We start from the raw sequence: 23,655 nt of genomic DNA, 5'->3' as shown, positions 1-23,655 counted from the left end.
GGCGTGAAGGTGACCAGAAGGCTTGATACTGTCCACCCTTGCGGTCTTGCCAGGTGGGCTCTCATTGCCATTAGGATGCCCTCCCTCCAGTGCCTCTCGGGGGTGGAGTCACTGGCTTGTTGTTGACTCTCTGTTGCACACTTGTGCAATTGGGCTGTACTCTGCTGGCAATACTCGTCCCTCATTCAGGGTGGTCGCGGTTGGTGGGTGTCCCTTTGGTTGATGCTTGGCAATGTGGGTAGATTGATTTCCTGCCTGTTAGGCCCTGTCCGGTGCCTCCCCCAGATAGGGCCACAGTGTCGACGGACCCCCCTGTCTCAGTCCCAAGGTCTTACGCTGCTATATTATTGTGCTGGGGGAGTAGGGTCAGTACTATAAATCCTTGTTGATATGAGGAATGCATTTTCTGAATTTTCCCAGTCTCCTCCGGTTTTGAACTTAGGAGGGCATGAGGTCCTGGCCCACATCTGCGGAGTACCTAGCTTGGGGGACCCGTTGCTGTCCCTGGTTGTGTTGCAGATCGAGATGATGCCTGACGATTTCAGCTGTCACTGTTCTGACACCTCCCCCTCCCCTGTGTTGTCCCTGTCCTTCAGGTCATGCTTTCGACCTGGACTAGGTTTAAATAGACTCTAGACTCAGCCCACACCTATTTATTAATTACTATAATTGTAATCTTAATATGTTCATCTGGCACAGCCAAAAGAGGACTGGTCTCTGAGCCTGGGTCCTCTCTAAGTTTCTTCCTAAATGTTGGCATTCTTAGGGAGTTTTTCCTTGCCAGTGAAATTCAACACTAATGTTGTTTGCTCATTAGGGTTTAAGGCTAGGTGTTTTGTAAAAGCACTTTGTGACATCTGCTGATGTAAAAAGGGCTTCATAAATAAATTGATTATTGTTTTGTTGGGAATTTGTATTTCTATTTAAAAATCAAAACAAATGTATGTGGTTTTTTTTGGTATAGTAAGAAAGTTTAAGATTTGGGTTTCAGTTTATTTATCAAATGCACCGAAAAACATAGCATCATGCACAAATTCTTGTCAATAGCATCCGACATCAACATAGTAAGACTTAAGTTAAAAATAAAGCGATAATATACATAACACTGTAAACTATAGCCTAACCAAGACATAAAATTACAAAGTGAAATGAAACACAACATACACATCCTTTTAGAGCTGGATGCTGGCATCCAGGCCACTTTCCTGTCCGTCCGGACCATGCCCTCCATCCTCATTCCCTCATCGTCCGGCTCAACATCCAGCACAACATCCCTGGTCGCTCGTCCGTCCTGTTAAACATCTCGAGTGCTCCAACTAGCGAGGATGTCCATGTGACCATTGTGGAAGTCCACGTTGCTACGAGGGATGTAGCCGCTACTACAGTCTTTAACGACCATTCTTATTTAGCCTATCCTTGTCGGCTACTGAGGCAAGGGGCTAAATTACCCTATAGGCCTATAGTAAGAGACTATAATTTGTTTTTAAATAATTTAAATATTTTAATAAAGACACATTATATTGTTAAATTACAGGTCTAACTCTAAGACATTCTTCTTCATCTCAAATGAATCAAACTAAGTCAGAGCGGAGTCGAATAATGGGAATATAGCCACACCTTTTCAGATATTTGTCAACTTTATTCATGATAAAAAATCAATAATCAAATGAAGCTCATGACCATGGGTGAGAGTTGGAACGTAGATTGACCGGTATATCGAGAGCTTCGCCTTGCGGCTCAGCTCTTTCTTCACCACGACAGACGATACATCGACCGCATTACGGCAGAAGCTGCACCGATCCGTCTGTCAATCTCCCGTTCCATCCTTCCCTCACTCGTGAACAAGACCCCTAGATACTTAAACTCCTCCACTTGAGGCAGGCACTCTCCACCAACCTGAAGTGGGCAAGCCACCCTTTTCCGACTGAGGACCATGGCCTCAGATTTGGAGGTACTGATTCTCATCCCCACCGCTTCACACTCGGCTGCAAACCGTCCCAGTGCATGCTGAAGGTCCTGGTTTGAAGGGGCCAACACGACAACATCATCCGCAAAGAGCAGAGACGAAATCGTGTGGTCCCCAAACCTGACACCCTCCAGGTCCTGGCTGCGAAATTATGTCCATAAAAATTTCGAACAGAACCGGCGACAAAGGGCAGCCCTGCCGGAGTCCAACATGCACTGGGAACAAGTCTGACTTACTGCCGGCAATGCGGACCAAGCTCCTGCTTCGGTCGTACAGGGACCTGACAGCCCTTAGCAAAGGACCCCATATTCCCGAAGCACTCTCCACAGGATGCCACGAGGGACACAGTCGAATGCCTTCTCCAAATCCACAAAACACATGAACCCTCCAACACCCCGTAGAGGGTATAGAGCTGGTCCAGTGTTCCACGGCCCGGACGAAAACCACACTGTCTCTCCTGAATCTGAGGTTCTACTATCGGCCGTATTCTCCTCTCCAGAACCCTGGCATAGACTTTCCCGGGGAGCCTGAGAAGTGTGATCCCCCTATAGTTGGAACACACCCTCCGGTCCCCCTTCTTAAAAAGAGGGACCACCACCCCGGTCTGCCATCCCAGAGGCACTGTCCCCGACCGTCACGCGATGTTGCACAGGCGTGTCAACCAAGACAGCCCCACAACATCCAGATACTTGAGGTACTCAGGGCGGATCTCATCCACCGCCGGTGCCTTGCCACTGAGGAGTTTCCTCTGTGACTTCAGCCAGGGTGATGGATGAGTCCACCTCTGAGCCCTCATCCTCTGCCTTCTCAATGGAAGACCTGACGGCGGGATTGAGGAGATCCTCGAAGTACTCCTTCCACCGCCCGACGACATCCCCAGTTGAGGTCAACAGCTGCCCACCTCTACTGTAAACAGGCCCGAGTTTTTGCCTCCACAACCACCCGGGTTGCAGTCCGCTTGGCCTGTTGGTACCCGTCAGCTGCTTCAGGAGTCCCACAAGCCAACCAGGCCTGATAGGACTCCTTCTTCAGCTTGACGGGGATTGCCGCCTCGACAGGCACCGGAGACCTTACAGCGACAGCTCCGAGCGGCCGCTTCGACAATGGCGGTGGAGAACATGGTCCACTCGGACTGAATATCTCCAGCCTCCCTAGGGATCCAGTCGAAGCTCTGCCGGAGGTGGGAGTTAAAGATCTCTCTGACAGGAGACTCGGCCAGACGTTCCCAGCAGACCCTTACAGTACGCTTGGGCCTGCTCGGATCCAACTCACCACCAGGTGGTGATCAGTTGACAGCTCCACCCCTCTCTTCAACAGAGTGTCCAAGACATACGACCGCAGGTCAGATGAAACGACAACAAAGTCGATCATCGACCTGCGGCCTAGGGTGTCCTGGTGCCGCGTGCATGGACACCCTTATGCTTGAACATGGTGTTCGCTATGGACAAACTGTGACTAGCACAGAAGTCCAATAACTGAACACCGCTCAGGTTCAGATCAGAGGGGCCGTTCCTCCCAATCACGGCCCTCCAGGTGTCACTGTCGTTGCCCAGTGTGGGTGTTGAAGTCCCCCAGGAGAACGAAAGTCCCCAGTCGGAGCACTTTCCAGCACCCCTCCCAGAGACTCCAAGAAGGTTGGGTACTCTGCACTGCTGTTCGGCCCGTAGGCACAAACAACAGTGAGAGACCTATCCCCGACCCGTAGGCGCAGGGAAACGACCCTCTCGTTCACCGGGGTAAACTCCAGCACATGGCGGCAGAGCTGGGGAGCTATACGCAAAACCCACACCAGCCCGCCGCCTCTCACCATGGGCAACTCCAGAGTGGTGAAGAGTCCATCCTCTCTCAAGGAGTGTGGTTCCAGAGCCCAAGCCTTGCGTAGAGGTGATCCCGACTACGTCTAGTCAGAACCTCTCAACCTCACGCACGATCTCAGGCTCCTTCCCCGCCAGGGAGGTGACATTCCACGTCCCTAGAGCTAATTTCCGTGTCCAGGGATCGGGTTGTCTAGGCCCCTGCCTTCGACTGCCGCCCGATCCTCTCCGCACCGGCCCCTTATGGTCCCTCCTGTGGGTGGTGAGCCGGCCGGGCCCCATGGGGTAAGGCCCAGCCACCAGGCGCTCGCGTATGAGCCCCAACCCCGGGCCTGGCTCCAGGGTGGGGCCCCGGCTGCGCCATCCCGGGCGACATCACGGAACTCAAAATTATACTCATCATTAAGGGGGTTTTGAACCGCTCTTAGTCTGACCCATCACCTAGGACCTGTTTGCCTTGGGAGACCCTACCAGGGGCATATAGCCCCAGACAACATAGCTCCTAGGGTCACTCGGGTACTCAAACCCCTCCACCATGTTAAGGCGGCAGTTCATGGAGGGGAATAGCTGCCTTTACATCAGAAATCTGTTATTTCTATTTATTGCATAATGGATGGATCTAATTGGTCCAGTGAATAAATACAATATTACTGAGGATACCTGAGACCTGACTCAATTACGTCAGACCCAACCCAGATCCAAGGAAAAAGTACACATTTTGGACTCGCTTTTGGTCCTGGGTCGGATCTCGGAATTTCAGGTCTGGTGGACCCATTAAAACCTCTAATACCATCCCCACTGTGAAGGTGTGTGAGCGCTGAAGGCAGGGGATTCTGGTGAAAATGTATGGCAAGATGAATGCAGAATGTTATCAGAAAATACTGGCAGACAATTTGCATTCTACTGCACGAAAGCTGCGCATGGGATGCTCTTGGACTTTCCAGCACAACAATGACCCTAAGCACAAGGCCAAGTTGACCCTCCATTGGTTACAGCAGAAAAAGGTGAAGGTTCTGGAGTGGCCATCACAGTCTCCTGACATTAATATCATCAAGCCACTCTGGGGAGATCTTAAACGTGCGCATCATGCAAGAATTCGGGGACTCATATACAACTATTACAAAAGATTGCACGCTGTCATTGATGCTAAAGGAGGCAATACACAGTATTAAGAGCTAAGGGTATGCAGACTTTTGAACAGGGGTCAGGTCATTTTTATCTTTGTTGCCATATTGTGTTTTATGATTGTGCCATTTTGTTATGACCTACAGTTGAATGTGAATCCCATAGGAAATAAAATATATTTTGCCTGCTCACTCATGTTTTCTTTACAAATGGTACATTTATTATCAATTCTCCAAAGGTATGCAAACTTTTGAGCACAACTGTACATCCTATTGTGCATCAGGCCCGAGAAGATGGAAGTTGAAGTTAGATCAGCAACAGCATTTAGCCAGATAACGTTTTACTAAATCTAACAAATAGGTGGCACAACAAAACAAAAGCAAAATGCATGTACTGTCGGGTGAATGTCATGTTGCTTTAGCCATTTGGCAAAATGAAGAGGAGAATTGCATAGGCCTTCCACCAGGACAGTTAGTCCAAAAGGTGTTTCTAATTGAACACCACAGACACATAGGCTCCCACACAACATTGTAAGAAGTTAACAGTCATTAATTTAAAGGTAGTATGTTTATTGCTTTTTTGGTTGTCACTTCTGTAGTTAGTGCTGTATGGGGTGCTGAATGTAAAAGTTCGGTAAAATTCTTTAGCTGATACATTTTCAACATTTAACTCACTTTCCTCACATTTAGCGCATTTTCCTCACATTTGAGACAGAAATTATAGATATATACAGGTGCTGGTCATAAAATTCGAATCTCATCAAAAAGTTGATTTAATTCAGTAATTCCATTCAAAAGGTGAAACTTGTATAATGTATACATGCATTCCACACACACTGATATATTTCAAGTGTTTATTTATTTTAAATTTGATGATTATAACTGACAACTAATGACAAACCCAAATTCAGTATCTCAGAAAATTAGAATATTGTGAAAAGGTTCAATATTGAAGACACCTGGTGCCACACTCTAATCAGCTAATTAACCCAAAACACCTGCAAAGGCCTTTAAATGGTCTCTCAGTCTAGTTCTGTAGGCAACACAATCATGGGGAAGACTGCTGACTTGACAGCTGTCCAAAAGACGACCATTGACACCTTGCACAAGGAGGGCAAGACACAAAAGGTCATAGCTAAAGAGCCCTGTGTCCAAGCACATTAATGGAGAGGCGAAGCGAAGGAAAAGATGTGGTAGAAAAAAGTGTACAAGCAATAGGGATAACCGCACCCTGGAGAGGATTGTGAAACCTGACATTTGGGATAACACAGCACCTATCCCCACCTCCGAGGCATCCACCTCCACTATGAACGGCAGTGACGGATCGGGTTGAGCCAGAACCGGGGCAGAGGTGAACATTCTCTTAAGGGTGCGAAATGCGATGTCTGCCTCGGCCGTCCAGGTGATCCGGCTCGGCCCACCCTTCAACAAGGAAGTAATAGGAGCTGCCACCTTGCCGAAGCCCCGTATAAACCTACGGTAGAAATTGGCAAACTCAATCAACCGCTGCACCGCCTTAACCGTGGTAGGAACGGGCCAATTACGCATTTTATCCATCTACCTCCACTGTTTAGCTATTTGATATTTTGGCAAATGTCAGGACTGGGAAAAACACACCTCTCTACTTTAAGACAAACACCCAATGCGTCGTGCCAATAAGATTAACCCACTTGGTGGCAATTGTAACATGGCTCATATAGCTAAATCTCGACAGTTTAGCTAATGGTTTTAGAATTAGTCACAGGGACTGAGGTTTCATTCTGAATAAGGGTACCCCCCAATCAATTGTATCAGTGTTGGTTTTTTGACAGCACCATTACCCAGTTAAGTTTCAGTCAATAAGGCATAGGCATTTTAATAACTTATTTGTTAATATATAACATTCTATCAAAGTATTTAGGCCTATAGTTTACTGAACTGCAGGACAAAGGACAGACAACAGAATTCTGGAAAGAAATGTAGCATTTCTGTCTGCAAAATTTGCAATACCCTGCTTTCTGTTCCATATCTTGCAGACTGGGTGACACATTGTGGATAAAGAATAGGCATTGTGCTTTCGCATGTTAGCCAAAGCAATAGAATTAGGTTTATGCAGCCTTTGTCTAACTCTTATCCTAACCTTAACTAGAATAACCTAAGCTGTATGTCTAAACTTATCCAGACAGATGTTTTTATTTAAAAAAAAGACCCAAACCTGGTGCACTGTCTGCAGCCTGAAGAAACTATGTTTCACATGAGCCATTCATAATGTTTTCACAGTAGTCTTTTTGGCACCATGCTTGTCACACACAAACATAAACAACAACAACATAGGCACATAACCACAGCAGTGGCACTAATCCCAGTGCTACCTTTTGATTATTTATATGGGTCCTGAGGATGACAAAAAAACAGTTTTCAGTATAATTTATTTGCTTGCTCTACCCTCATACAGTGCCCCCCAGAAATATTCCCCCCCTCGGAACAAATAAAAAAAGGCATGAAAAAATTTTACCAATCAACTTGATCTTTCACTCAAAATATGGTTATTAGCCCCCATAGAAATTCTTATGAACCAAATAGAAGTAGCCACTGATCAATCAACTGAGAAATTAGGACATCTGAATTGGTCCTCTACTCTATGACTTCCTGTTTCACTGGGGTATGAGAGTGAGAAGATGCATATTCCAAACTCCCTTATTATGCTATGAACATGGTGAATGTCAGACAACACAAATTAAATAAGACAAAACATTGAGGACCTTTTTAATTTTGAAAATGTATGTCTATGGCCTGAAAATACAAATCCCCGCTATTAGGGCAATAATCAAGACATTCAAGTCTTCAGTCTTGGGCTCACCAAGTCTCCAAAAGTACAATTAGATGCCACCTCCATGCAACTTAATTGGAAGTATTTCCAGAGACAGACGGTACTATCACCAAGACATAAACGTCACAACCCTAACCCTTTCAGCAACTAACACCAGTGTTGGGTTTGGTGTAAAATTAGGGTGGCAGAAAATAACCTGATCAATACTGTTGGATACTGATGGATATGGAGGTGGATATTATGTTGTTTATCTTCCAAAGCCGTGGAAACCTTGTTATGATACGTGGCATTATGGATTCTTAAAGAGGCATTTCACCTTGGGGGACCTTGAGGGGTGTTCTATACTGTTTGAGAGATTTTAAGGTCAGTGAGATTTGTTTCACACATAATTGGGCAGGGAAAGCGCGTTAATGTGTTTTGTGCTTTAAACGACGCATTGGATTGAATAGCACAAAACATGTTTCATTTCAAGCTGCAATGTTAAAGTATCAATCACTCTAAAGTTGTTTTACGTGTAGTAGTGGTTGTCTTTGTTAGATAGAGACAATGGATGTCTTTCATTGAAGTTCCTATCAGCAGATGTGTTGATAAATTGATAAGATGTCAAAATCTTTCCATAATCTTAAAGATTACATCTCCAAAGGGGCAGTGCTTCCTGTTCTGGTCAATCCCGTCCCTAAGTCAAAGTGATTAATTGAATTTGAATGTCCCCTTTTTTGTTAGTTTGTTTTCATCCTTGTGAAATAATGGTCTGATTAATACTTTTTTGGAACTTATCTTAGGTAGCGATATGGTACCATACATGTTTGAATATAGATATCAGCCATTTTAGATTTGTTTCAGAGAGACAGAAGCTTCATAGTTTAGGTCTGCCTCAAAAAGGGTATGCCATGTGATCTAAAAACATTGTCACCTGTCCTTATTTATATAAGACACACCTGTCATTATTACAGGTGTGGCGATCCTCATCCTATAAACTGACAGCTTTCAGCATAAATTATAACCAAAAACTACTTATTAGCCATTAATCATTCTCCATGAAAAAAATCAGCGTGGTCACAGGATACTCTCGCTCTCTTTTACAGGATACTCTGTCTCAGCACAGTGCCAAGGTCCTCTAGAACAACAAGCTCTGCCATTATTAGGGTAACTGCTTGACCCAGAACCACTGGTTTATTTACACTCTAGTCAATTTAAGGTCTATTAGCTAATCGAGGTGCCAGCAACTGAAATAAGAAGGACCATTTATGATCTCCAAGTATGTCAATATTATAGGCATGAGTGACTAAGGAATAGCAAGGAAAAGCAAGTTTATTTGGCTAGCCCATTTCGTACACAAAGGCAGTTCAAATAATACATTAACAAAGGTAGTGATAAAAAAACCTACCAAAATGTTCAATAATGTATGTGTAACATTTTGAGATTTGCAGTGTGGGCATGAAGTGTAAAGAAAAATACTTTTAATAACGGAACGAAAACAAGAAAACTACAAGAAACGGGAAGGCAGGCAAAAACACAGACTGGTAGAGGGACGGACATGAACCTAGCAGAAAAACACAATGTCTGACAAAGGGCTAACAGAAGAGGGCAAACTTTATAGGGAGCTAACGAGAACTAAACAACAAACAGGTGAAATCAATCAGGACCGAAGGGACAGAACACATTCAGAAACGAAAGACATAACCTAAGCAAAACAGGCTACAGGCAAAGACAGAACACCAAAGGGAACAGAACCTCACAGTACCCCCTCCCCAAGGCGCGGACACCCAGAAGCGCCAAAACAAAAGAAAGGGGAGGGCGGGCACCGACCAGGAACTACCGGAGGAACAGTGGCCGGAGCGGGGAGAGGACCAGGAGCAGGGATGCCAGGCAGGGCCGGCGATGCTGGGCTGCCGGTTTCCAACGGCTCTGGGGCTGGGCTGCCGGTTTCCAACGGCTCTGGGGCTGGGCTGCCGGTTTCCAACGGCTCTGGGGCTGGGCTGCCGGTTTCCAACGGCTCTGGGGCTGGGCTGCCGGTTTCCAACGGCTCTGGGGCTGGGCTGCCGGGTTCCAACGGCTCTGGGGCTGGGCTGCCGGTTTCCAACGGCTCTGGGGCTGGGCTGCCGGGTTCCAACGGCTCTGGGGCTGGGCTGCCGGTTTCCAACGGCTCTGGGGCTGGGCTGCCGGGTTCCAACGGCTCTGGGGCTGGGCTGCCGGGTTCCAACGGCTCTGGGGCTGGACCGCCGGGCCGCTCCTCCGCCTTTTGCGCCAGCTACCCCCATAGCCCCCCCCCAAAAAATATTTTTTGGGAAGGCCTCCGAAGGGTCAGAACACATTCAGAAACAAAAGACGAAACCCAAACAAAACAGGTTACAGGCAAAAACAGAACACTAAAGGGAACAGAACCTTGCAATATTCCTTGTCATCTTATTTTATATTACCCTATTATTTTATATTTGCTTGTTGTTACTCAGACTGTTATGATTGTAGTTTTTTGTGACAATGATGGTCTTATTGCGAATCAAGCATTATCACATTGTTTGACATTGGCTTACACAGTCTCCAACCAGACATGATTGTAAGGACAAAATTAATATTGATGAATTTATTGATGAATACCAGCTCTGTGGGTGAAATTATTTAAGATCAAATTTGATCGTACCCACGTTTCATGAATGTGCGTTCCATTGTCTGTCAACAATATGTACTCTCATTTCTCTTAACTATCACAGGCTAAATCATTCCATCAGATTTGGGAGCATACCTTATCTGTTCCCTGGTCTGGATTAGATGTATCATCACATCCTACAATTTTCAGGAACACACAGTGTTCAAGTTATTTAACAGCTGGAGAATTGGCCAAGAACCTTATCTGTTTTCATAATACCATAACAAGACTCATCTGAGTAGCTGCATCTAAGAAATACAGTATATATATTTTTTATATTATAATTCCAGTCTGTCTCTCCCTGTCATGAACATTTTGTAAAAGATTGTAGGGGACATATCATTTTACTGGAGCTATTTTTCTCATGCAGTAGTGTTTGTGAAGGGACTTTATTGACTCCACACATTGACTCCCTACTGCAGCCATACAAAAGGTACTCTACAATTTCTTTCTGTTAATCTATTGCTAAACCAGGAAAAAACTGCAACAAAGCCTGTCTCCGAAAACACTAATTCCCTTTAATCTAAGTCTGTAATCTTCTATAGAATAATTCCATACCTTCTTACTTACGTTGTGTGGCTTTCAAGTGTCAAACAGCAAAACAGATTACTGGTACAGCATATTCATGAAACTCAGCTTTTCATAGATGTATTTTGCAGCCCAAACCATTGGGGTGGATGTTTTTTGTGAGGAAACAAAATAACTGTCCAGCTCAGCTCTTGTTAATCACACGACTAATGGTTGGTAACTAAGTATGCAGGGGGAAAAAATTAGAGTCATCTAATTAAAAACACAGTTTTAAGGGGTGGTGTAAATACCGCGGTCAGTCATTGGGACTCATTGAGATAATTATAATGCATTCCATCTCTTTGTAGAGCAACAACTCCACGCCTGTCATATCACACTGAAAATAAATACAACCGTTTCAACTTAATCCGTGTCATCATCTGATAAGCCCGCTGGTGGGAAAGATGTCATATTGCATTTGTAATGGTAAAGCCAATGCTTTGTTTACACATAGTACATCCATCATCTGAGAAAGACTTCCGGCGTATGCTGTGGCTAATCTACATGAACCTCTGGTATATTCTTAGGTCCCACAGATAGAAAAGGGAACATGCTGTATTGTGGGAATGAAGGCAATTAGCATTGTTGCAGGTCAAACATTTCGCTTCACCTTTTGAACCGTGGTTTCTTTGAATGTCCTCTTCAACAATTAATGAGTTTACAGGGGCGCAGGTTTAAAAATTGAAACCAAAAACACTTCAATCCGTCAGACTAAGGAGTTACATCAACTCATAACATATTTATAGACAAGCTAATTTCCATACAAACCGATACACCGATATGATTAAAAAGTACAGACACAAAGACAACATGGAATAGTAGACCTATTCAGGGCAGTGCCTATGAAAGATTCATTTCACTGGCAAACAGACACACGCACGCATGCACACACCCACATCCAGCCTAAATGTACGCACATGCACACATGCACGCCAACAAACACACACACACACTACCCATAACCATCACACACCAATGCACCACTGACAGACTACACTTACAGGAACCACTGGGCTATTTAATGGCCGTATCGGATGTCCTGGCAGGTAAAAAGCTTTTAAACAATACACAAGAGCCTGACTGACAGACAGGGAGAACCTGAGCTCCCAAGGCTTTGAGGCCATTTGCCATACACAGAACCGGCTGTATTCTGTCAGTGGTAACGTTGCAATGTGCGCTGAGTGACATGTGGCTCCATAGTACAAGAAAGTCTTCATACTGACCAGCTTTGTTAATTCAAGGACAAAGCTTTCCTTTTACTATCATGGGTGTGGGAAGATGCCACTCTATCTGTCCTGTTGGTGGGGTAGTACTTAATATACAAACTAATCTTGGAATTTGTTTAACATTAAAATCTCCCCAAACGTTTCCCTTTGTACAGTAGGAGTTCCACCCTACAACCTGAGAAATGATATTAAGGAAATATAAATATGCTAGTGGAGGTACAGTACATTTTCTAGTACTTTTCCTTTCCTAGTTTTATATTACCTTGCATATTCAATATGGGTTAATATTAGTCATCTCTATGGCGTTCAATAAGGGTTGAAAGTCGACTTCTGCATATGCACTCAACAAGGCTTTTATATTTGGAATCTATGTGGCCAATGGGTTAGTAAATGCAAGTAGAATTTGTCACTGGGTGCATCCCTACTGACCCTAGTGAAATGTAGTTAACTCTGGAGAAAAAGGTATCATTCTGGACACACCCACTATTTGTAAAGTCTGGAAAGCCAAAGGGTTTGATTTTTCCAGCAAGATGTTGTAGCCGGTTTGGGAAAAGCTCTCCACTCATGTGTAGAATGTATAACATATTTATTCACAGCTCGATACACATTTAATTTTCCTTTTTTTTTACCGCATATTAAATCCAAACCAATTTCAGCCTCCTGTGTCGACAATATTAAGGAAAGTACTAAGATATTGTGTCTTACCATATTGTGTGTTGTGTTTTTTTTACAGTAAGTTACATAATTGTTTGCATCTCATTGATTGAGTTCTAATGAATCACTACAATGAAATGCTGAAGTGATTCAGAAAACAGATATGCTCACTTGTAGAAACAGTAGTATCCAATTTCTTTATTGATATTACTTCATTTTATTTCATGCTTTAACAGACACACTGTGAACGTATCAACTGCGATGCAACCTCACAATGTTAATAGGAAGTTCTCTACTCGCAGTCGGAGTCAAAGAATCACCGGTGGAATGACATTTCAAAGAAGTGAGTCCTGTAGCACTTGCCTACCCGCTGGGCTGCCCATTTTTGTTTCGACATCCCGGTTGTTGTTTTTTTTTTTCAGATGTCCATTTCCCATGGTAACTCCTCATCCTGGAGAACAGAGATGTTGAAAAGACTTCTGAAAAACAGAGATGTGAGGAGAATGCGAATTAGTGAAGGGCTCTGTGTCTAAGAGGAGGCGAGATAGAGCACTGTAGACGATACAATTGAAGCCCACCTTTAGTAATAGGAGGGAATTAAGACTACAGTAGTTAGTTTTGTAGCAACATGTAGGCCTATAGGCTAGCTTTGTTTAAGCCAAACACTGTAGAAAAGAAAAGCTGAAAGGTATGGGAAAACCATTTTGAAAAGAAGCTGAACAGCAAAGACAGCCTGGAGATTTCACATAAAAAGCAGTAGGTAATACATATGTACTGTATGTAATGTTTTCTTTGATCTACATTTGGTATGCCTACATTAAACTCTACTAATTTACATTTTTACATTTACATTACTGAAAGCAAACTTACTAAATGTAATTTACATTTCACACAAGTTTACTGAATGCAAACTTACTAAATGTAATTTTGGGAACAGTTTGCATATGAAAATAAGGTCGTAATCTTAACTGCAGTTTGACACAATGAAAATGTACTATGATCTTGTCTGGAAGAAAATGCTGTTCATGCTAATGATATTGTATTTGTCACACGCATCGTTATATAAGGGGTAGAGTAACAGACAAAATGCTAATGCAGATTGCTAACAATGAAAGCTTTATGAAATTTAATAATAACACATGGTAGATAGAATAACAAGGAATATATTCAAAATGATATTAATACACAATGCTCAATAATGTTTAGCGACTGGTGAAACACGTAATGCCGTGGCGTTATGGTTAAAGACAGTGCCTCTCATGTGGAAGGCTCAAGTTCGAATCAATTGTGAACAACATTTATTTATTATTTTTATTTCCACGATTCTCTCGTAATTTCACTTGATGAAAAAGTTAGTTATCGTCACCTTTCTTGATAGTTATTGTATCAATGTAATTCACGAATGAAAGAAAAAAGTACATTGTTATGCCATGAAAGAAAGAAATAAGTTCTTATGCCATAAAATGAAATAGATTTGGCAGACTCCCTAGCAATTGCTCAATTCCTATGACTATTCCAGTAGGTTAGTAGATGGTAAAGCCTATTACTGGCTAAAAGCTTACAGTTAATAGACGCTATTTGTGGTGGAGGTAAACTTCAGTTTTCGTACCGGTTACGCAACTATCTGAAGTTGCAGCAACTGGAAAAGTGATTCAAATCAGAACTGTGTGGGACTTCAAAACAAACAGGAAGGATAAAGTAGATAATCCCACCTAGTTCACTACAATTAAATTGCAGGTCTTCAATAACAATAACCAGGCTAAACAATTACTTTTTCCACTAATAGAGTTATTTCCTTCTCAAATCACTGAAATTGAAATCCAACTATCAACTGATCACATAAGAGATATTATCACACTGGCTATTTCATCAAATAATTAGTATTTGATACACTGCTGATTTTGCAGGTTTTCTACTTAGAAAGCATGTAGAGGTCTGTAATTTTTATCATAGGTACACTTCAACTGTGAGAGACGGAATGATCTCTGTAATTGCAAACAAAGGTTTCTGTACCAAATATTAAGTTCTGCTTTTCTGATGAATCAAATACTTATGCCATGCAATAAAATGCAAATTCATTATTTAAAAATCATACAATGTGATTTTCTAGATTTTTTTCACATTGTATGATTTTTAAATCTGCAAAATCAGCAGTGTATCAAATACTTGTTCTTCCGACTGTATACTATAGCGAAGACATGGCGGGACCCTCGAGCTGCGGCTCTTCCGTGCGTGTGTATGCCTTCCATCTGGTATTGTGAGAGATTAGACTACATGGCATTTTAATTGAGCAATTGCGTGTATTGGAGTATTATTGTTTCTTCTGCTGAACTCTGAAATATTTGGAATATGGTTTCCGATGTGGTGGCAAGTAATGACATCACAAGCAAAGTACGCTATAGCAACGAAAATAGGAATTTAACTTTTCCAGTTACGTAAGATCGTTACCAAACTGGTACGTATGTTTTTGTCAGTACGTCATTTAATTACGTTTCTGCAACGAACTGAGCAGGTGAGGAAGATGTGGTCATGCAAAACCTTTGGACAACGTTGACACAACATTATAAGAAGGTAATATCACGACATGACCAATCCACTACGTCACGGTTGGTCGTGGTTACGTAACATGTTTGCTGGGTAGACACAAGACTATACTGACACCCATATTTCCGTTTAGCCTCTTGTCACCTATTGAACAACAAGCTCTGTGGTCTAGTGGTTAGCAATGCAGCCTTTCACGTGGGGGAATCTCAAGAGGGCAATACTTACAAATGTGGACCGGCTGAAATAGGCTTGCCTGGTTTCTTGTTTGGTAATCCGTTACTCCCCAACTCTGAGTACAAGTTAGTAGTCTTCACATTTTCCCTAGACCTGTCCCTTACTTTAGACCATGTTTGGTGGTCTCAAGTTTCAAGGTTTGTCAAATGCACAGCCTCATCCTGTACAATGAAATACATAGGACAGGGACATCACTAGAAAATCATGGATGGGGTTGGGCATTCTACCTAAAAAATATTTTCATCATGTGCTCATTGGATCCATTTCCCACTTCCCTTATTAAATCAAATACGACCTTCTTAAGCCCTCTCATCACCACCATCAAAAACTCTACCCTGCAAACTGACCATCTTCCGATCTCTCTGAAAATTGCACTTATCAACCCTTGGCTTAAGAAACCCTCTCTCGATCCTGATATTCTATTAAATTACTGGCCCATCTCTAACCTCCCATTTCTTTCTAAAGTCATTGAAAAAGTCGTCACATTCAAATCCACAATCACCTTCGCTCACATAGTCTTTATGAAAAATTCCAGTCTGGCTTCTGCACCGCCCATAGTACAGAGACAGCTCTGGTCAGGGTCACAAACGATCTGCTTGTGGCTGCTGACCAGGGTTTTCCATCCCTCCTTCTGCTCTTGGACCTCTCAGCCACCTTCGACACTGTTGACCACGCCATCCTTCTCCACCGTCTGCAACACTTTATCTGTATTTCACACACAGCACTTTCACACATAGTGGATTCGGTCCTACCTGACTGATAGAGTTGCGTATGTGATCCTGGGTGGTGCCAGGTCGAGGCCCCACACAGTTACATGTGGAGTGCCTCAGGGTTCGGTCCTCGGCCCTTCCCTTTTCTCCATCTATATGCTCCCCCTGGGCCACATCATCAGCAAGCATGGAGTTGCCTTCCACTGCTATGCTGATGATACTCAGCTCTATGTCAGGTTGGTCCTCACACCCTCTGCATCATCATTTCACACTCTAATTGCTTGTCTGGAGGAGACGAGGGCATGGATGACTGATAACTTCCTTCAGTTAAACAGCTCCAAAACTGAAGGTATCCTCATTGGGACCCCACACCAACTTTGAACCCCTCCCCTGACCGTTTACTCATTTTCTGGCCATGATATTCCTCTTACATCCTCTATAACAAACTTGGGGGTTCGATTCAACCCCCACCTATCATTTAACACCCACATCCAATTTATCTGCAAGAGTGCATTCTTTCTCCAAACTTCGCCCCTTTCTCTCTCTTTCTGATGCAGAGAAGTTGGTCCATGCCCTTGTCTCCTCCAGACTTGACTACTGCAACGCACTGCTCATCGGGATCCCTGGCAGGAGCCTTCAGAGACTGCAGTACATCCAGAATTGCGCTGCCAGGGTCCTGATGAGGGTGCGTAAAACTGAGCACATCACACCCATCCTCTATAAACTCCACTGGCTTCCTGTTAGGCTCAGGATTGAGTATAAGATCTGTCTCCTTACCTACCAGTGTGTCTACGGCAGTGCACCATTATACCTCAAAGAACTTATCAATAGGCATAATCCAACCCGACATCTCCGTTCCTCTGACGTCCAAACTCCAGGTCCAGGTCCCCATGTCCAAACTCTGCACTATGGGAGATAGGGCCTTCCAGGCGGCTGCGCCTCGACTTTTAAATTCCCTCCCCAACCACCTGAGGTCGCCACAGTCTTTAGAGGTTTTTAAAAAATAGACTTAAGACCTACTTATTTTCTATTGCATTTTCTTAATATAATTTTTCTTTTTATACTGTGTTTGACTGTTCTTATGTTTTAGTGTTTTTTATCTGTGCACCGTTAGCACTTTGAGATGTGTCCTTCACGTGTAAAGTGCAATACAAATAAAACGTATTATTATTATTATTATTATTATATATTTTTAGAGTAACAACAGGTGTAAAATCTATCAAAAAGTCCACTCTGTCCTCATCCATCCGACACCAACAAAAGGCACAAAACGGCTCTATTAAGTAGCCAAAATACTTTCGTCAACTATAGCTTAATAAAGAGTAAATGAACATCTACATACAGTACATATTCTATTTCTAAGCAAGATATCTCTGAATCATTCCGAGTAATTTCAAAAAAGATTTATCCCACTCATCTCGGAATCCATCATCTTCCGCTTATCCGGGGCCTGGTCGCGGGGGCAGCAGTCTAAGCAGGGATGCCCAGACTTCCCTCTCCCCAGACACTTCCTTCAGCTCTTCCGGGGGGACACCGAGGCGTTCCCAGGCCAGCCGGGAGACATAGTCCCTCCAGCGTGTCCTAGGTCTTCCCCGGGGTCTCCTCCCAGTGGGACGGGACCGGAACACCTTCCCAGGAAGGCGTTCAGGAGGCATCCGAAACAGATGCCCAAGCCACCTCAGCTGACCCCTCTCGATGTGGAGGAGCAGCGGCTCTACTCTGAGCTCCTCCCGGGTGACCGAGCTTCTCACCCTATCTCTAAGGGATCGCCCAGCCACCCTGCGGAGAAAGCTCATTTCGGCCGCCTGTATCCGGGATCTTGTCCTTTCGGTCATGACCCAAAGCTCATGACCATAGGTGAGAGTAGGAACGTAGATTGACTGGTAAATCGAGAGCTTCGCCTTGCGGCTCAGCTCTTTCTTCACCACGACAGACCGATACATCGACCGCATTACTGCAGAAGCTGCACCGGTCCGTCTGTCAATCTACCGTTCCATCCTTCCCTCACTCGTGAACAAGACCCCTAGATACTTAAACTCCTCCACTTGAGGCAAGAACTCTCCACCAACCTGAAGTGGGCAACCCACCATTTTCAGACTGAGGACCATGGCCCCCTCCTTGAACTGCCACCTTAACGTGGTGGAGGGGTTTGAGTACCCGAGTGACCCTAGGGAGGACTGGTAGGGTCTCCCAAGGCAAACAGGTCCTAGGCGACGGGTCAGACTAAGAACGGTTCAAAACCCCCTTAATGATGAGCAACATTTTGAGTTCTGTGACGTCGCCCTGTATGGCGCAGCCGGGGCCCCACCCTGGAGCCAGGTCTGGGGTTGGGGCTCGTACGCGAGCGCCTGGTGGCCGGGCCTTTCCCCATGGGGCCCGGCCAGGCTCAGCCCGAAGGAGCGACATGGGGCCGCCTTCCCGTGGGCTCACCACCCACAGGAGGGACCATAAGGGGCCGGTGCTGAGAGGATCGGGCGGCAGTCGAAGGCGGGGGCCTAGACAACCCGATCCCTGGACATGGAAACTAGCTCTAGGGACATGGAACGTCACCTCGCTGGCGGGGAAGGAGCCTTAAATCGTGCGTGAGGTTGAGAGGTTCCGACTAGAGGTAGTCGGGATCACCTCTACGCACGGCTTGGGATCTGGAACCACACTCATCTCGGAATGAATTCATAAAAAAATAAAATGATAATTAAAAAAAGTTACATTTAATAACCGCATCTCCCTTCCTTTGAACAGAATAAGTTGTAATACGTTAACTTCAAACTGTAACAAGCATGAATCTGTGAAACACGCAGTTTTGCAACTGTGTTTCCGTAGAAACTAAGAACAGAATATTGTAAAAAAAGTATGGCAGTAATATGCTTGAAAAAGAAAATGTAAACTAGCATTGATTTTAAATATTCTAATGTCCATTAAAGTATCTGAAAGGGCATCAGAGCATCTGGAATGTTCGTGTGTGATCATTAGGATCATGGATCAGTGTTATTGATTGAGGAACCTTATGGCCTGAGGGGAAAAAAAAAGTTTTTGTGTCTGGAAGTGCATGCTCCGATGCTCTGGTAGCGTCTATCAGATGGCAGCAGTGTAAACAGACCATAGCCTGGGTGGCTGTGATCTTTGATGATGTTTTCCGTGCTTTCCTCAGGCATCGGGTATGGTAGATGCCTTGCACGGAGGGGAGATTGCAGCCGATGATGTGCTCTGCAGACTTTACCACTCTTTGGAGGGACTTGGGGTCTGTAGCGGAGAAGCTGCCGTACCAGGCTGTAATGCAGCCTGAGAGGATGCTTTCAATGGTGCACCTGTAAAATTGGTCAGTATTCACTGCCATGTTCGCTTGTCTGTACCAGGTGAGGTCATCCTTGATGAACACACAGAGAAACTTACATTCGGAGACTCTCTCCATCGACGTGTATGGGGGCATGCCCACTCTTCTGCCACTTCCTGAAGTCCACAATCATCTCTTTAGTCTTACAGACGTTGAGAGAGAGGTTGTTGTCCTGGAAACATTTAGCCAGGTTCCTTACCTCATCTCTTTAAGCGGTCTCATCGTTGTTGGAGATGAGACCCAGTATGGTAGTGTCGTCCGCAAATTTGAGGATGATGTTTGAGCTGTGTGTGCCCACGCAGTCGTGCGTGAACAGGGAGTACAGGAGGGGACTGAAAATGGAGCCCTATGGGGCTCCAGTGCTCCGGCTCAGTGTAGAGGAGGTGAGGTTGCCCATTCTCACCACCTGGGGTCGGCCCTTCAGGAAGTCCAGAATCCAATTGCAGAGGGAGGTGTTAAGTTCCAGGGTCCTGAGCTTAGGAACAAGCTTGGATACAAAGCTGTAGTCTACAAAGAAAATTCACACATATGTGTTGCCTTTTTCCAGGTGGGAGAGGGTGGTGTGTGTCATCAGGGCGATGGCATCGCCCGTAGATCTATTGGGTGAGGTATGCAAATTGAAAGGTGTCCAAGGTGTCAGGAAGGGTGGAGCAGATATGAGTTCTGACCAGCCACTCATAGCACTTCATGATGGTGGAGGTCAGTGCTACAGGGCGGTAGTCGTTCAGGCAGGTGATGGAATGTTTCTTTGGTACAGGGACGATGGTGGTCTGTTTGAAGCAGGAGGGGATTACAGACAGGGACAGGTTGAATATGAAAACATCCACTAGTTGGTCATTGGTAGTTAGTGTAGGGTATAATGTGTCAGAATGGTGATTTATGGCCCTGGGGGGCGGGACTTCCATATTGATGTGACAGGTGGGCGGGACATCCGGTTTGTAGGGTGGGACTTCCGGTATGACGTATGTTAGGGTGGGACTTCCTGTATGACGTATGTTAGGGTGGGACTTCCTGTATGACGTATGCATGTCCGGTGACTTTGTGATTTATGATTACATTGATGTGTCAGTGTTTGATGTTTTACAACGTCTGATGAGCAAACCAGACTAGTGTGGGTTACGTTTGATGATTAACAAATGGGGCTTAGGGTTCCGGAATGTTAATTAACAAATGGGGCTTAGGGTTCCGGAATGTTAAATTCCCAGGCAGTAAATAAGTGTTGTGTCAGCGGTAAGGTGTTTGGTGTACAGCAAATGGTGTTCGACAAATATAAAACCTGGGTGTTTTATCTTCTGACAAGTGGTGCAACAGCTGGCATACAAACAGTGGTTGTTAACCTTTCATGTTTTATGGGTTGACTGGCGTGGTATGTGTATTTAAACCACGCAGACATCGGTGATGGTCATTCAGTCTTGCCTGAGCGAACTTACCTACACATTACAAAACATGGAGGATTGTGCTGCAATCAATGTTTTGGGTGAAACACCGGTGAAAGCTAACAGCTTAAACGCAGCTCAGCGATTTGGTAAGAAATTGCAAATGGACCGCAGAGATGCAATCAACATGCCGAAAACTGTTTTATTTGGGGCCAAAACAAGGCCCACATAATACAGTAGATGTACTGTTTAAAGTTGTCGAGGGGCTGAAAGAGTATGACTCTGTCAGATTGGAGTTATTTCCCGAAAATATCAGCGTGTTAGTTTGTGACTGCGGACTGATCGACTGACCAAAGAACCCGAAGCCCCGCCTTAAGCTAACACCGTCATCAGCACAGCATAAAAACCGACAGACCGCCGGTGACAATCAAGCAGTCGGAAGAATTTACGAAACATGGCTCAAGATTACAACCAAGCGGTGATTGAAGAACCCAAGGCTGAGGACTGGCTGTGTGACGCCTGGGATGACAACGCTGAAGCCTTCTACGGAACCCCAGACCCAGACAGCTCGATTCCACCGGCATACCCAACAAGAAACTACCATTGGATTGACAGGGTTGGTGATCAACTAGGTCCTCTTAACCTGTCATACCTTTCAAATGCTAACAAGAGTTATCACAAAATGGACAAACACCTTGCACCAAACATTTTAAAGATCATCAAAGCAACAATGGGTATGATTCTGGAAAACGTTGTTGGTGGTATTCTACATAAAGCATGCATCAGATGCGAAGTGGACCACCCGAGCCAGACAAGACATTCATGTCTCGAACCGCCTGAGTATTTTTTTGAGGCCCATTATGATGACATTGTGGCGACAGTTTTAACACCGCGACTGAAACATGTGTTGGTCAAGGCTTTGAACGCATCTGGTTTTCACGCACCGATGACTGATGTTCTCGAGGCCGCTGAGAACTTTCTGCACGAGCTCAAGTTGGAGCCGAACATCACACAGAGACTGAGTGAGAACAGGGATGAGTACATGGACAAATTTAATGAGGATGTTGTATGCGACGCAGCGGGGTCATGGTGTGATGAAAGCAAAGAGTCTGTTGTCTAAGGCCCGGGTAGCTTCAGTTCTCATGTTAACATGAATATAAACAAAGACTATGAGAAATCTGAATGTTTGTGTAACTTTTCTGAATATCTTGGTTGTGTAATTTTGAAAACTCAAATAAAACATTGTTAAACATGTATTAATTCTCATTATTGCCCGAACACTCTACGATGTCTGAACAGGTTATGAAAAGTATTTACTATGACCCGGCAAACCCTGGTGCTTATGTGGGTAGAGAGGGTTTGAAAAGAGCATACTTGGAAAAAACCGGGGAGATCCTCAAAAATGGTGAGGCCGATGACTGGCTGCTCGCCCAGAATACATACACGCTACACAGGCCTGTAGCTATACATTTTAAAAGAAATAGAGTTATTGTTCATGATATAAATTCACAATTTCAGCTGGATTTGGTTGACATGAGTGCTTACAGTGTGGAAAACGATAACATCAAATTTATGTTAACATGCATAGATGTATTAAGCAAATACGCATGGATTCGCGTGCTGAGAAATAAAAGCGCTATAGAGGTAAAGCGAGCATTTGAAGACATATTAAAAGAAGGAAGAACACCACAGTCCAAACGGACAAGGGGAAGGAGTTTTTTAATTCACATTTTGAAATGTTGATGAAGAAGTACAACATAAAACATTTTGCTACAGGAAATGATGTCAAAGCGAGTATCGTTGAGAGGTGTAATAAAACAATTAAATCACAAATGTGGAGGTATCTGACAGCAGCCAACACTCACCGCTATGTTGAGGTTATTCAAGATTTAGTTTGTGGGTACAACCATAGCTACCATCGGTCTATTAAGATGAAGCCTGCTGACGTTTGTGAAGAAAATGTTAGATTAGTTCTCAAGACCACCTCAGTGACTTCAGCCCGGGTGATGGACGAGTCCACCTCCGGGTGATGGACGAGTCCACCTCTTAGTTCTCAAGAAACTCCTCGGTGGCAAGGCACCGGGGGTGGATGAGATCCGCCCTGAGTACCTCAAGTCTCTGGATGTTGTGGGGCTGTCTTGGTTGACACGCCTGTGCAACATCGCGTGGCGGTCGGGGACAGTGCCTCTGGGATGGCAGACCGGGGTGGTGGTCCCTCTTTATAAGAAGGGGGACCGGAGGGTGTGTTCCAACTATAGGGGGATCACACTTCTCAGCCTCCCCGGGAAAGTCTATGCCAGGGTTCTGGAGAGGAGAATACGGCCGATAGTAGAACCTCGGATTCAGGAGGAACAGTGTGGTTTTCGTCCGGGCCGTGGAACACTGGACCAGCTCTATACCCTCTACGGGGTGTTGGAGGGTTCATGGGAGTTTGCCCAACCAATCCACATGTGTTTTGTGGATTTGGAGAAAGCATTCGACTGTGTCCCTCGCGGCATCTTGTGGAGGGTGCTTGGGGAATATGGGGTCCTGGGTCCTTTGCTAAGGGCTGTCAGGTCCCTGTACAACCGAAGCAGGAGCTTGGTCCGCATTGCCGGCAGTAAGTCAGACTTGTTCCCAGTGCATGTTGGACTCCGGCAGGGCTGCCCTTTGT

Source organism: Esox lucius, chromosome 14 (genome assembly GCF_011004845.1).
Source record: "Esox lucius isolate fEsoLuc1 chromosome 14, fEsoLuc1.pri, whole genome shotgun sequence".
Lineage (NCBI taxonomy): Eukaryota > Metazoa > Chordata > Actinopteri > Esociformes > Esocidae > Esox > Esox lucius.
The sequence above is the reverse complement of the archived record's forward strand: the minus strand, read 5'-3'. Positions refer to the sequence as shown.